Here is a 15,438-nt window from a genome sequence, read left to right on the forward strand (position 1 = left end):
GTTGGTAAAGAATCTGCCTGCAATGCAGGAGACTCCGGTTCAGTTCCTGGGTTGGGAGGATCCGCTGGAGAAGGAATAGGCTACCCACTCCAGTATTCTTGGGCTTCCCTGGTGGTTTAGCTGGTAAAGAATCCACCTGCAATGCGGGAAACCTAGGTTTGATCCCTGGGTTGGGAAGATCCCCTGGAGAAGGGAAAGGCTACCCACTCCAGTACTCTGGCCTGGAGAATTCCATGGACTATATAGTCCATTGGGTTGCAAAGAACTGGACACAACTGAGCGACTTTCACTTCACTTCATAGGGTCTCTAACCTCTCTGGACTCCTAGATGTTCATTTTACCTGCCTAACAAATATTATCTGATTTCCTTAGAAGATTTACTGCTGCTGCTGCTGCTGCTGCTGCTATGTCGTGTCAGTCGTGTCCGACTCTGTGCAACCCAATAGACAGAAGCCCGCCAGATTACCCTGTCCCTGGGATTCTCCAGGCAAGAACACTGGAGTGGGTTGCCATTTCCTTCTCCAATGCATGAAAGTGAGAAGTGAAAGTGAAGTCGCTCAGTCATGTCTGAGTCTTCGCAACCCCACGGACTGCAGCCTACCAGGCTCTTCCATCCATGGGATTTTCCAGGCAAGAGTACTGGAGTGGGGTGCCATCGCCTTCTCCGGACTATAAGAGTATGTGTGTATAAAAGAAGAGAAAACATTTTCGACTGTGTCGCCTGGAAGATGTGCAGTATGGATATAGATAACTGTAACTTCCTGGAATTAAAGGCAGGATTTCTCAGTGTGCTCTACAGGCCACTTGCATCAAACTCAACTGGGGCATCTGTTTAACATATAGATTCCTAGGCTCCTACCCACAGATATTCTCCTTTAGTGGTCAGAGGTGGGTCCTGGGAATCTGCATTCCTGACATACTCCCCTAGTGAGTCTCAGGTGCCCTAAAGTTTGAGACGCATGAGCACAGGGTATGGGAAGAATTCCTACAGGATTGGCCTTGTGGAATAAAACAAATAGATTGCCTTCACCTCTACTTTCAGACGGGCCAAGGGTGTTGCATACATAATAAACATAAGATTGTTCAAAATATAGGACAACTGGAATCTATGTGATAAAATAAATGTGACTTCTGCCTCACACCATACACAAAATTAATTCTAGGAGAATGAAAAAAAAAAGGAAATATGAAAAACCAGCAATTCTTTCCCTTTAGAAGGAACAAGAAGAAGAAATTTTCATTTTGTGATAGGGAAAGACTTTTTTGAACAAGCTACAATAAGATCAAAGGACTTCCCTGGTGGCTCAGATGGTAAAACATCTGCCTACAATGAGACAGACCCGGGTTCAATCCCTGGGTGGGGAAGATTTCCTGGAGAAGGAAATGGCAACTCTCTCCAGTATTCTTGCCTGGAAAATACCATGGATGGAGGAGCCTGGTAGGCTACAGCCCATGGGGTCACAAAGAGTTGGACACAACTGAGCAACTTCACTTTCACAATAAGACTAAAGTAAAAAAGAATGATTTATCAATTTGCCTACATAAAATTTGTTTTAAATCTTTATATATAAGATTTGAAATATAAAAGATAAGCAACCAACTAAGAGAAGATATTTGAAAGACTCAGAGCTGATAAAAGTCTACTAGAACTCCTTACAAATCAGTGGGAAATAGAAAACCCAGTATAGAAATGGATAAAGGATACAGACAGTTCACAATATAAACAAATGAAATACCCAACAAGCAAATGAAAAAATGCTCAACTCACTAACACTCCAGAAAATGCAAACATTTTAAAAAATTAAATGTTATTTTCATACCCATCAGAATGGAAAAAATATTTTAAACTGATATTAAATGCTTGTGAGAATCTTAAGAAATGACAGCTCTTGTACATTGCTGCTGCTGCTGCTGCTAAGTCACCTCAGTCGCGTCCGACTCTGTGCAACCCAATAGACGGCAGCCCACCAGGCTCCTCTGTCCCTGGGATTCTCCAGGCAAGAACACTGGAGTGGGTTGCCATTTCCTTCTCCAATGCATGAAAGTGAAAAGTGAAAGGGAAGTCGCTCAGTCATGTCCGACTCTTAGCGACCCCATGGACTGCAGCCTTCCAGGCTTCTCCATCCATGGGATTTTCCAGGCAAGAGTACTAGAGTGGGTTGCAATGGTACTATAAATTCATTGAATCAGTTTAGAGAGCAATTTCTTAAGCTCTACTTAATTATAAAATATATATTACCTTATGACCCGTCAATTTTACTTACAAGTAAACAGTGAAGAAAATTTCCTATATGTGCACAAAGAAATGTGTATAAGAAAGTTCATTTTGGCCTTACTGACAATTATACATTAAGAAAAAATGAAATATGGAGAATGCTTTTCTTAAAAGCCAAAATATCCATCAACAGGGCAGTGAATAAACAAACTGTGCTATATCCATATGGCAGATCACTAGCAGGAACTGAAATGAAGTAGATATACTGAAGTAACAGGGATACATCTAAAAAACACAATATCAAAAGTTAAGCGTATTCCAAAAGTCTATGCATGGAATACCATTTAACTAAACCCTTGACATACAAATACGATATAATTAGGTGAACAACTAGATAGACAGCATGCATGCAAACAAGGTACATATCATTCAGTTAATCTTCTGGGGATGGACTTTAGCTATTGCATTTCATGTTTTTAAAAACTGATCTGAAGCAAATATGACAAAATGTTAATGTGTTAATCTCAGTGGTGAGTAAACGGATGTCTGCTGTATTATTTGTGTAGGCTGAAATGCTTCATAATGACAAGAAAAATAAAGAATTAAAATAAAAACAAACAAAAATCAACCACAAAGATATTATCAGGTTGTGTAAGACTGGCACAGTCCATTATAGTTGTGTGATACAAGGAAGGAGGCCAGGTGGGTGGGAGTCTAGGTCACCGTTTTTTGAAAAAAATCTGGTGAGAAGTCGAAATGAAAAGATTTTTCCAAGTGCTAACTCCTACAGAATTTGGTTAAAGCAAAATTGGGAGTAGTAATATTTACTCATGGACAGAACAAAGGAGATGCTGACAAAAATCATGTGTGAAATGCTGTCTTGAAACCAAGTGTTTTTAGCAGATATAAGATAATGTGGTTATGATTCTTCTCACTAAATAAATGTGTCATAAAAATACCACTGAAGAACCAAAGAGATGATGAGACCTGTAACAGTTAGTGTGAAACCCAGAAAACTAAGGTATCCTTTGTGATATCCTGAAAAAATACATTTGGTCATAGACTGGCAGAGGTTGGCCTCCAAGCAAAGCATAGCAAGACCCAGAGGGCTTACTCTTCTCTTGGGTGCAACCTAGGCAAAAAGTTTCCCTTTAAGTCACGACTGAAGGGCTAGCAGGTTAGTGAGAGCATCTCCTTTTCTGGAAACCTTTGAGAATGAACAAGAGTCATGACTGAGTGAAATACTGCTTGAAGAAAGAATCTAATGTATCATAGATGCCTGGTGGGCATCTGCTGAACTTGCAGAGCTGCCTTGACAAAGAGGACAACCAAGGCAACCAGACAAAGGGAAATGACACTTCTCCTGATAAAATTCTATCCTCATGGACCACATAAGCTTTCTACTTTATCTTTCCCCCTTTACTTCTGCTTTTACCCACTTTTGCTCCACTCTGTTTCCCTCTAAGCTTTTGCCAACTTGGCCCCAAGGTTTATTTAGTCGGGTTTTTAAGGCTGCCTCCAAGCCTGTCACTTGCTCACGAAGCAAAGTATGCTTTGAAAAGGCCTTTCAGTTGGTAAAGAAATTTGTTGATGTCAACCAAGCAGCCTCTATCTGACACAGGGATCTGTAAGTCGAGTGCACCATGGGAAGTTGGGCCCCTCCCTTATACCAGGGGGTGAATTTTTATTAGTCAAAGCCAAAGATAGTAGATTCCTCTTGCCAGTGACTATTTAAGGAATGAACATCACTGCCATTCTGGTCAAGAGACAGGAGGAAAAGTCTGCTCAATAACTCATTTTGTCCCAAAGGCCACAGACAGGACCAATTCCTTTTCCTACTTTTCAAGTTGACTGTGTGAGATGATACCCTTAGTGACTGCATCTATCCTATGACATGAGGACAAACCCAAAGAGAAAAGTCACACATGGAGAATGGTGGTATGGAAGATGAAAAATCAAAGTGTTAGTCATTCAGTCATGTCCAGCTTTTTGCAACCCCATGGATGCTATGCAGCCCTTGGAAGGTAGAGGGAAAGTAAGGCCCTGACACTATCGCTATCACCCTGCAACAGCCCTACCCTAGGATTGCTTGTTAACTGAGCTAGGAAATGCCCTAAATTTTTAAGTTGCTTTTAAGTGGATTTTCTGTTTCTTCTAACAGAAACTATCCCAACAGTTACCTCCAACCGCAAACTGATTTCCAGATTCCCTTAGGTGCACTCTTGGCCAAAAGCATCTCTGTAAAAACTGTCCACATCTTTTAAAATATATGTCTTGGGTCGAGACATCTGTCACTTGAGAATTTTCAATCTCTCCTCTGGGCAGCATTTCAGAAAGCCCACGATTTTGGTAATCACTCACATACTTAACAAAAGTCTAAGTACCAGCTATCAGCCAGGCACTCTTTTAGAAGTTGGGGATAAACTGGTGACCAAGAACAACACAGTCACTGATATTTGAGGGTGAGGGGCAAAAACGATAAATGAGTTAACAAAGAAGTAAATCAATGATGTCAGGGAGCAATAAGAACCATGCAGGAAAGGAAGCAGAGTGCCAGGATAGAAAGTGACTAGTGGGGTGTAGGACCATTTTGGACAAGATGGTGGCACCGATCTCTCTCCAGAAGTGACATCTGTGCAGCAATGAGAGAAGGAGCCAGCATGTGGGGATCTAGGGACAATTTTCCAAGAAGAAGTGAACACCATGTGCAAAGGCCTGGGGAGGAAATGAGCCTGAGGTGATTCAGGAGCAGAAAGAATGTATGAGTAGTTAGAATGGCATGAAAGAGGCTGAGGCTGAGATTGAAGCTGTCTACGGGAACCAGGTCAGGTCGGGCCTTGAAGACCACCGCAAGGAGTCTGGGTGCTATTCTAAGTACAGAGAGAAGGCACTGGCACATGTGCAAAAGGGCATGACAAACCATGATCCAATTACCAGGAGGTTTTGTTGCAGCCTGCCCTCTGGTCTGACTGCTCAGAAAGGCCATTTTATCAATTTCCCAGCAGGGCAGAACCCCAAACATGCATTACGGTGCCCTGGGATACAGCCTGAGCCGAAGGGGCGAGAGGGAGGGGGCTCACTATGCCAAGGCTCTCATTTCAGCCAGATCCCCACACAGCCCACTAAGAGGGCTGGCTCATCTCCATGAGGGAGACATGGAACCTGACATATTAAACAGCTCCCCCCGCAAAAAGCTTACTTCTTCAAGTTCACTGCCCTGTTGGGAGGCCTCACAACAAGCAGCAAAACTTTCTTCAAAAAAAAAAAAAGAACAAAAGAAAGGAAAAAAAGTAGGTCAGGGCTCTTCTGCCTGCTAGCACAATGAGCGCTGGGCCAATTCCAAAAGCAGCCGCTCCACTCGGAGGTCTCTACTGAGCCCTCTGAGTGATGTCAGGACCAAGGGCCTCCGAACGCCGTTCGGTTTCTGAACCTGACCTCACCCGTGGTTTTCCTGGTAACTTTTTCAAACCATTACTTCCTGCCTTGTGCTTTATTTATCCCACATGTTTATTTTCTATACAGTCTATTCCGAAACAGAGCTCTGTGTGAGTTTCCAGGTCACCGCGTCTCATCAGGGCAAACTCAACAGATGTGGGATGAGCTGGGAGATAAAACAGGCCAGCACCGCTGATGCTGAGCCCAGGCCACCACCACAGAGTGGGGTCCTTGTTCCAGGGCCAGCCAGGGAGAGCCAGTGTCTGTGAACTGTGCCATCTACCTTCCTTCTCTGAAGGACATCCAGTGGGTAAGGCAGGTCCCTCCAACTGGCACCCCCGAGAGTGTCTCTTGCTGACAAGTTCAACATGAGTATGGAGGTCAAAGAGACATCCCAAGATTCCTGAGAAGCCTGCTTTAATTTCTCTTTTGAGGACACCAGCAATTTCCTTTCATTTAATTCGTTCTTTGGGGCTGCTGGCACGGCTCACTGTTGTCACAGCAACAGGGACTAGCAGGACTGTTCTCTGAGGCTAATGCACCCTGTGGCCCACCGCCCACGGGCCTCAGCCTCCCCTCCAACAGCCCTGCCTACCCTGGGCCAGGATGCGACCTGTGCCCTGCCCCCAGCAGATTGCCACCACTGCCAGACCAAGAGCCAGCTGCAGTTTTCAGATAAGATTGATGCTCCTTGCACATCTACCAGATTAAAAAAAAAAAAAAGGCTCCCTAGAAAACCAAACCCCAAACCTTTGAACTCAGTTTTGATAAAGCTAAAATTGATCTTTCATGCTTCTGGAACCACAAGCAGAAATTTGGTTTCAGCTGTGGGCTGTCTGTGTTGACCTCTTCCGCCAAGAAAACTCATTCTTCAGCATCTTGCAAGGGTGGTTCAGTATTACAAGGCTCGAGTCTATCATGGTGGTAGTCATTGAAAGAATACTAATGAAAACTACCAGAACGTAAGCACAGTCAAGGAAAAAGCCTTTTTTGCATTCTTTATCCTTTATTATTACTTAACTAGATATTGGCCTTCAATACCAATTTACTAAATTAGTAACACTCACTGGCCTCTTACTGTGTGCCACACACTGTACAAATTTACACACACTTGTCTCAGCTATTTTGTTAGAGGATGACTGTGAGGTCGGAAAAAGCAGTTATTTCACTCTCACCATCTGTAAGAAACTACCCTAAGCACTTTACATATGGTAACTCAGTTGATACTCATGACAGCCCTGGAGTGGGTTTAAGGGTGGCCCTAACAAGCTATGTTGATGGTCTAACAAGAAACTATTAACGTAAGCTTGTCTTAGAAAAAGGTCTTTGCAGATTCGATTAAGTTAAAAATCTCAAGATGAAATCCTCATGGATTATCCAGGCAGGTCCTAAACCCAATGCCAAGTGTCCTCACAGAAAACATAAGAGGAGAACACATGTGAAGACAGAGGCAGAGACCACAGTGATGCAACCACAAGCCGAGAACACCTGGAGCCACCAAAGGCTACAAGAGGCAAGGAAGGATGCTCGCCCAGGGCCTTCAGAGGGAGTGCAGCCCTCAGACACCTTGATTCTGGAGGCTGGACTTCTAGCCTCCAGAACTGTGAAAGAATGATTTCCTGTTGTTTGAAGCCACCAAGTCTGTGGTAATTTGTTATGGCAGTCCTAGGACACTAATATAGTAAACTAGGAAACTAAATATAAAAAGTTAGTAAGTGGCAGAAGTGGAATTTGAACCCTAAGAGTCTGCATGAAGTCCTTGCTCTTAACCATTACATTCATGTCTGAAATTCATTTCTTTAACATCTACTATGTGTTGTGTATATTAAATACTAGAGACACAGCTCTAAAAAAGGGGGAAGACAAAGTTCTCCAGGAAGCTTATGTGGGAACTGAAGTTCAGAGAGGATGTATTATTTGTCTAAGGTCACACAGCTGGTGGAGCTGGAATGTGAACTCAAGTACCCTGACTCCTGAGCCTGCCCTCTAAAACAGACCTAGATGCCCTCTGTAAATTATAATTAAAGTAAAAAATGGGCAAGTGTGGTAAACTGCAGTTAGCTGTTCCTTTTACCTCTGAATAGAATCCCTGTCCATAGCATTCACTTAGGCTGCCTCATGATGGTAGAGCCAACTGGTCTACCATAAGGCAGAGATGGTGATCTTTTTCTATCTCTGCCAGCAGGATGACCCAACTTCTGGGGAAAACATCCGGAAGAGGTGATTAACACTGACATAGCCTGCTTGCAATCTAGAGGGGCAAAGGAGTTTAACTCTTCCCAACACTAGGGTCAGGTCTGCTCCTAAGTTTGCAATGAAATAATCTGAATTCCACCTGGAGAACAAAATGACTTATTAACTGAAACCAGACATCATTCCCCAGGTCCAGGAGTAAAAGCTCAAAGTGGTGCATCTGTACTTTCAATGAAGCAGAGATGTTGTGCTCTGGGACTTCCGACACCTGAAGACAAACACACATTAGAAGGGATGAAGGTGCCAGAAAGGGCCGGAAACATGCTTTCAAATTTTTTTCTTCCTTGGAGGAAAAAAAAGAAAGAAAGAAAAAGGTAGGTTGGCCTGAATAAATGTGGTGCAATTTCCTTTTCTGAATTGAATTTTAGTAGATCAACTGCAAAGGCAAAGAATGAGGGGAATCACAAAAAGAAAGAAAAATGGAAGGACAGAAAAAGTAAAAAGATGGGGACAAAATAGGGAAATTCATCCATAAAAGGGAAAGAAAAATATGAGGGTGAAGTAGCAAGAGGGGACAGTGATAGAAGAAGCTAAGGAGAAAATGAAAAAGAGACAAAAGCAAGATAGGTAAGAGGAAAGGCAGGGAAGAAACATGATGATTTTTCTGTGTCAGTTTCCAAACAACCCTCCACCTGGGGCTCTGGCCACCCCCTCCATTCAGCTGCTGCTCAGGGGATTCTCTATCAGTCTATTGAAGAGGCAGGAGGCTATCAGTTTACAAGAAGAGAGGAAGCAGAGGAAGAGGAAAGAAAGCAGACAAATTACTAAATGAGGAAGCCAATTACCCAGCGCACCATACTTCAAGCTGTCAGTGGGCTGCAATTGCTCAGGCACCTTGGGGCAAAGTGGGACTTAGAACTCTAAAGTCCACTGCCATCTGGCCTTTCCAGCAAGATAATCAACACAGGCTTCCTCTGGCCACATCCCATGGCCAGCATCCTGAATGAAATCTTTCCAAATCAGAGACTGCTATGGCAGTGCCACTGGCTCGCAGGATCACAAAAGCAGAAGAGACCTCCAAACACAGCTGCCCGGGAGTCAATTCAGTTTCCTATTTGTACCAATGACGGGGCTTATCTGGAGCCTTCTGCTGACTTCTCTACCAGCAACCAGCACAAAAGCCAAAAGCAACAGACATTCGCCTCAGTCCAGAGACTGAGGATGGTGCAGGGTGAAAGATCTTTTGTGTCTGCCAAAGGCCAGTACATGGAAGGCAGTTCGGCACATAAGTAACTTAACTGATGGAGAAGTTTTTATTTTCACATAAAATCCTTCCACAAGTGGACGCAGCACCAAGTAATACCACCTCATCCAGCACAGGGGCTGGCAGGGCACCGGCGCACAACAGCGGCCCCCACACAAGGTGACGTGGGGAGGTGAGGGCAGAGAAAGGCCAGACAAGGGATCAAAATGCCCGGAAAAGAATCCCGTTAGTCAGTGGCAGGTTCCACTTTGCAAGAAATACAAGTTCCAGAGAAGAGCTGGGGCATAGGGCAAACAGCAGCAGTACTGTTATATAACATCTCCATCTCGAGGAGGCAGCCAAACCAACTCCCGCAAAGTTTAAGCTTACAATATACTACACGTTCTTGTTCCCTGAATAAAGTCATATGACATGGCTGGCTTGAATCTCAAGGGAAGAAAAGAGCCCCAGGAAAAGGAAATGGCCAGGTGCGCAGTGATAAATTTACCTGTGGGATTAAAGATGATGACCTTTCAGTGATTACTACCTCCTTACATCCTCTAAAAGATGAAATGGTAAATCAGCTTGTCCCCTCACCAGCATGCTGTGAAACTCAATACACTCTCCTTCTCCATCCAGAGTCAGGACCGCAGCTCTGGGAAACATTTCTTCCGGCTGATCCACCCACTGTCACGCTCCACAAGGTAAAACTGATTAGTCACATTCACAGTTTCTATAACAACATTACTCAGTGTGAGGCCAGTGGCCTACCTGCGTCAAAACACCAGGGAGACTTGTCAAGAACATAGATAGCTAAATTGGAAGTTCACGGGAGCCAGTCTCAGGAATCTATGTTGGTGCAGTAGCCCAGCTAGGGATTCTTACGCACTCCCAAGTTTGAAAAACCACTCTTCTATCACATGCTATCCATGGATCCCTTCCCGCTTGCCCTCCGTCTGCCTCATCCACCCTTTCTTTCCTCCCTACCTCCCTTCCTCCATCCATAACAACCTTCCCATGAGGCACTGTGTTTAATGCTAGAGGGACCTAGAACCCAGAGCTCACACTGAAAACTCTCACCAACGAACACGTGGTCTAATAACTTGACTGAAAGCTCCTATGGGTCCAGGGGAAGATGAGTTTGGCTCTCTTGTGTGAAATGCAGGGCTTCTGAGATATTAATATGTTTGAGGAAACTAAAAGACAACTAACAATCGCAAGCAAGACCTAGTCACTCTCCTGGGCAATTTATTACGGGAAAAAATGTATAAACAAAAACACGTATCAAATTTGCCAATAATTCTTTGTTCCCTACACTGACCTTACTTAGTCTTTTGATTAGGACACATAGAGCATAGAGAACTTCATGCAACGTGAGGAAGAAATAAATCCGCTTAGATTGGTGCCAAGGGCGTAACCATCCAAATGAGTAAGTTCACTGCTGGCAGGAGAGACCCTCTGCAGAGGCCAGGGATTTCTCTCACACGGGCAGGAGTTTCTCTGGGCCTGCATTCTTCACTCCAAGACAAAAGGAATGGCAGAGATGGCTGCAGGAAATGGACTTTGCAGACAGTCATGAGACAGTTCTGTGCATCTTCTCTTCTAATTACATTAATACCAACATGATCCATGAGAAAAGAAACACAGTTGCTGTGAATTATATTCTAGTGCAGTGATCCCAATACCTTGTTTCAAGGCAACGTAGACAAGATATTCTGCTGTCCTGGAAACAGTCACTAATACGCTTTATCAGCACCCTGGTGAGCTGAGAAGCAATTTCCATCACTGAAGAGGAACTCATTCCTGAGATTCCCGGGGGGTGTCCATCTTTCTGTTGATACCTCCACGGACACTGTCAATCGGCCCCCCGTGTCTCCCTCTAAGTTTGTGTGAGTTCTGTCACGGTCCTTGGTAAGTTCACGGTCTCTGTTCCTCTTTTCTACAACAGTGCCCTTCACGGCCCTTCTTCCGTGCATCTCTTCAACCACCAGAAACTTTGAAATGAGAATGAAATAAACTCTTTGTCCAAGTTTTGCATGAATTTTAGTTCTACAAATAAAGAGGGAGAGACTTGTCCAAGAATTCCATGTCAACCATAAAACAGGCTTGTGAGGAATACTGGTTTCCTCTCAGACAAAGAAAAGGCCAGCACACAGTGCCTACCATGAGAGGTTCCAGGGATGGCAGCAGTATGGTTTCGGCTCCGCTGAGCCAACTTAAACAAGAGAAAAATGGACCAGAAGGAAACCCTGTCTGATAACTATTAAAAAATTCCACTGCTTGGTAAGAAACAACTTATTTCCTGTGAGGTGGGAAGCTGGACATGCCATCAGCTGAGTTGTAAAGCAAATGTGCCTTGGGAAAGAATCCATTGGTCATACAGTCAAATGCTATCGTATTTCTGCCCACTTGTATTTTGGATAAGGCTACCTACCACACTGGTTCTCAAACTCTTTCTACGTTTGTACTCCCCAGGTATCTGTCCTGCCACTTCCAGGTGCTGACTACAGATCGGGGTGTCAGATCAAGAAAAATAACAAACAAAAAACTCAAAAAGCTCAAAAATCACTAGCCTAGCACAATCGTTTCCATGGGTTTTCAGGTGCTTGGGCCAAGATGAAAATGGAAAAAAGGAGGAAATCACCTAACCTCAATACCGCTATCGACCACATCAGGTTGGCCTGAAATCCAGCAACAGATTATGTTGACTCTGGCAGTCGCCAGATATTTGGACCAGCGTGGAGTGGGTTAGAGAAATGCCTTTTTCAGGAAGACATTTTTCACACTCTTTCCCTTTTCTTGATTTATAATAAATGATTTCTCAGGAAACTCACAGAAGCTGATACACCTAATAAGGAAACCCTCCAATGACTGAGACTCTGCATTTTTAGTGTCTCAGGCTAAATTAGAGACTTCAAAGGTCTTGAGTTCTGTCATCACTTGTAACTGCCTGAGCTGGATGTCTCTGTGACCTGTTGTCACAATCAACCTTCACTGAACAGCCTGTGGGTGGACTCTCAAATCTGTTCTATCGAAGCAGACCCAGGAAGCTCTCTTAAAAACAAGATGGGCCATTTCTCAGCAAAAACAAGGGGAGGGTTAGGGGTTTGGCGTATATGCTCTCCAGCTAATAATGGGAATTCTAAGTTTTTAGAATATCTTGTTTATTCTAAGTCTTGGCCTTGAGACTTTCTAGAAAACCACCTAAAAGCATCAGAAGGATAAGTTTGTGGCTCATCAGTTGTGGGCATGAAAAGAGAGCATAGTTATTGGGGGAAAGAAGTGATTGTTTTCCACCTCTATTGCCCACAGCCCCCAGGCCCCTCTTTCAGCTCCTAGACTGGTGATTTCTCTGAAATACTCAGTAAAGTCACCTTCATCATCCTCACCGTGTATTTCTGAACTCTTACTGTGCGCCTGGCACTGTTTTACACACACTGCCTCATTAATTCTCACAATACACTAGCAACATAGACTATCATTATCAGCATTTTCAGGTGATAAATCCAGGGCTCACATGTTTTAAACGACAACCCAGGTCACGGCTGGCAAATAATGGAGACAGAATTCAAAGTCCCTCCAAAGCCTGGACACTGAAACAGCACAAAAAGAAAGAAGATGTTACCTGAATTTACCCAGTAAAGGTTGCACTGAGGTAGAACAGGGGGAAAAAACAAAAACTTGTGAAGGTTCCTGGGTCTGGCCAGGAATTTGAAAGTCAAATTAAACTATGAGAAGCATGTTAAAGGATTCCCCTGGAAGTCCAAGTTCTATTTCAGTAAACTGAACTGCCTAAAAGAAGTCTGTCAAAGGTGACTAACAACAGCAAGACAACTGATAAGAATGGGTCCTTTGGTGTCATCTTTGAGGACTTTTAAGAATCCACAGTATTGTTAGAAGTGATCACAGAGGAGTTTTCAATAACAGCAAAAGTTTTTTTTAAAAGAAGAAAATTGAACCTACATTTATTTATCCTAGTCTTTGGAAAGAACCAGTGCAAGGAAAACAGTCCCATGGCCAATAACCTCCTTACCCTGTCTGTTCAGCACCAAGCTCCTAGATTGGGAGTATGCAGCCTGGCATACACAAAAATGGTTAAGAAATGATGATATCCCTATTTGTTACCTACAGAGAAGACATGTTAGTGATGGGATTATTAACTTGGTCCACAAATGATTTGCCAACCTAACATTGGGCAGCATAGGGCACCAAAGTGGTTAAAGCAATTCGGTGGACAGTACAGAGAATGCTTCAGGATGACAAAAGAAATCACCAAAGAGACATGACTCCTGTGTCTAAAACAGATACAGTCTTCGTTGCTCAATAGAGTAGGTGGGTTGCATCTCACTGATGGAGGAGGCTCCAACCTCAGATCAGACGGAAGGGGGGGGGAAAAATCAACCCCATATCAGATGCAAATGCCATCTGCAGGAATTTTCCCCACCTACAGCTGGGAAATGTACCACAACGTATGTAGCAACCAAAAACAGACAGATTTGGGTTTGCAGCGACAAATACATACTTACATATACACAATACAAACATAGATGCACTTAAGTCCTCTACCCCTGAGCATACCTGAAAGAAACAAAGCAAACATATATTGCATGTGCCATCTAGAGAACAATGGCTTTCCATGGTGGAGAAAAGGCTAGATCGGGGCTGGAAGGCAGCCTGTCTCAGGTAGTAGCACAGAAAAATGTGCCTCTCAAGTCCACAGGGCTTCTTCTGTGCTTTGTTCACAATGAGACTATGTTCCAGACCCCTCAAGAGTTCCTGCAAGACACATGGTTCCCCCAGACTCTAGTTAACACTGCCTGAGGTATATTATTTGTCTCCAGAGACCCTAGTCTTGGGGTATCTATCTTTTTCTTATCAATTATCTTATCCTATCTCTTCCCTATAAAATCCACTTATGGTAGAGCACAGTCAATTGTCAAAGCTCACAAATTTTTTACTATGGATGGCAGACGTACTCCAGATGTGTATTTAATCAGATTAAACCCACATACTTGACAAGAAGGCATGTATGGGAATATTTATTCATAGCACTGTTGGTGACAGCACAAAGTTGGAAACAACCTAAATGTCCATCAACAGGGAAAATGGATCAATAAACTATGACACAGTCAACCCAAGGAACACAGTGCTGCGGGTAGCAAGAGGGAGGCAGATCTATACAGACAGACCCGGAGAGGTTCTAGAGCATTTTACTGAGTGACAAAAGCAACTGGCAGAATAATGCCCACCATGATTTACATATCATCATTCCTCACCTACAAGCAAATTCATATGTTTTATATAGTCATATGTACACACATAAAGGCATATCAAGGTCTGCAAGTCTACAGACCAATCTGAAAAACCTAAGTTCCCATAAAGAATATGGGGGAAGGGCCCTGGGATTTGGGTTAGTGGTTAAAGGAAACCTCAGTCTTACCCTGAAATGTTCTTTTTTTTTAACTTATTTGATGTTTTGGCTGCACTGAGTCTTTGCTGCTGTGTGCAGGCTTTCTCTAGTTGTGGCGAGCAGGGGCTATCTCTAGTTGCGGCACACAGGCTTCTCACTGCGGTGGCTTCTCTTGTTGCAGAGCATGAGCTCTAGGTGCAAGGGCTTCAGGAGTTGTGGTGCACAGGCTTCGTTGCCCCGTGGCATGTAGGATCTTCCCTGACCAGGGATCAAACTGGTGTCCTGTACATTGCAAAGTGAACTCTTACCCTGGACCAATGGGGAAGCCGTTATATTTTTGTTTTTTATCACTTATTAACCATATTTCATGACATTATTTCATGTCATATGCAGAGACATATTGGCATTTAATTATTGAATAGTGTTTCATTTCATGGATATACTGTAATTTATTCAACCAGTTCTTCCTCCTTGGATACTTAGATTGTACCTAGATTTTGATATCATAAATGTTGAAGGAATAATTTTTTTGTATAAATCCACGATTATGTTCTTAGAGTGAATTTCTAGAAGCAGAATTTCTGGGTTAAAGAACAAACATTTAAAAAATTATAATAGCTGACATTTACTGAGCACTTGCTATATACGAATCTCTTTTACATGTCACAGTCACAACATGCATATAAAGAAAACACACTTCATCCTGCAGATGAGGGACAATATATTTGTGCATTGAAAGAAAGTAGAAGCCGTTCAGTTGTGTCCAACTATTGGCAACCCCAGGAACTATACAATCCATGGAACTCTCTAGGCCAGAATGTTGGAGTGCGTAGCCATTCCCTTCTCCAGGGGATCTTCCCAACCCAGTGATCGAACCCAGGTCTCCCGCATTGCGGGCGAATTCTTTACCAGATGAGCCACCAGGGAAGCCCTAATTAGAAA

General features: G+C 43.4%; 1 protein-coding gene across 9 annotated transcripts in view; it reads right to left on the bottom strand.

Annotated features, from left to right (window-relative positions):
• The window catches only part of LOC113895217, a 453,671-nt gene that overhangs the window by 223,723 nt on the left and 214,510 nt on the right, over positions 1 to 15,438 (bottom strand). The gene's annotated exons all lie outside the window — the stretch shown is intronic.

The sequence above is a fragment of the Bos indicus x Bos taurus genome, chromosome 7, assembly GCF_003369695.1.
Source record: "Bos indicus x Bos taurus breed Angus x Brahman F1 hybrid chromosome 7, Bos_hybrid_MaternalHap_v2.0, whole genome shotgun sequence".
NCBI lineage: Eukaryota > Metazoa > Chordata > Mammalia > Artiodactyla > Bovidae > Bos > Bos indicus x Bos taurus.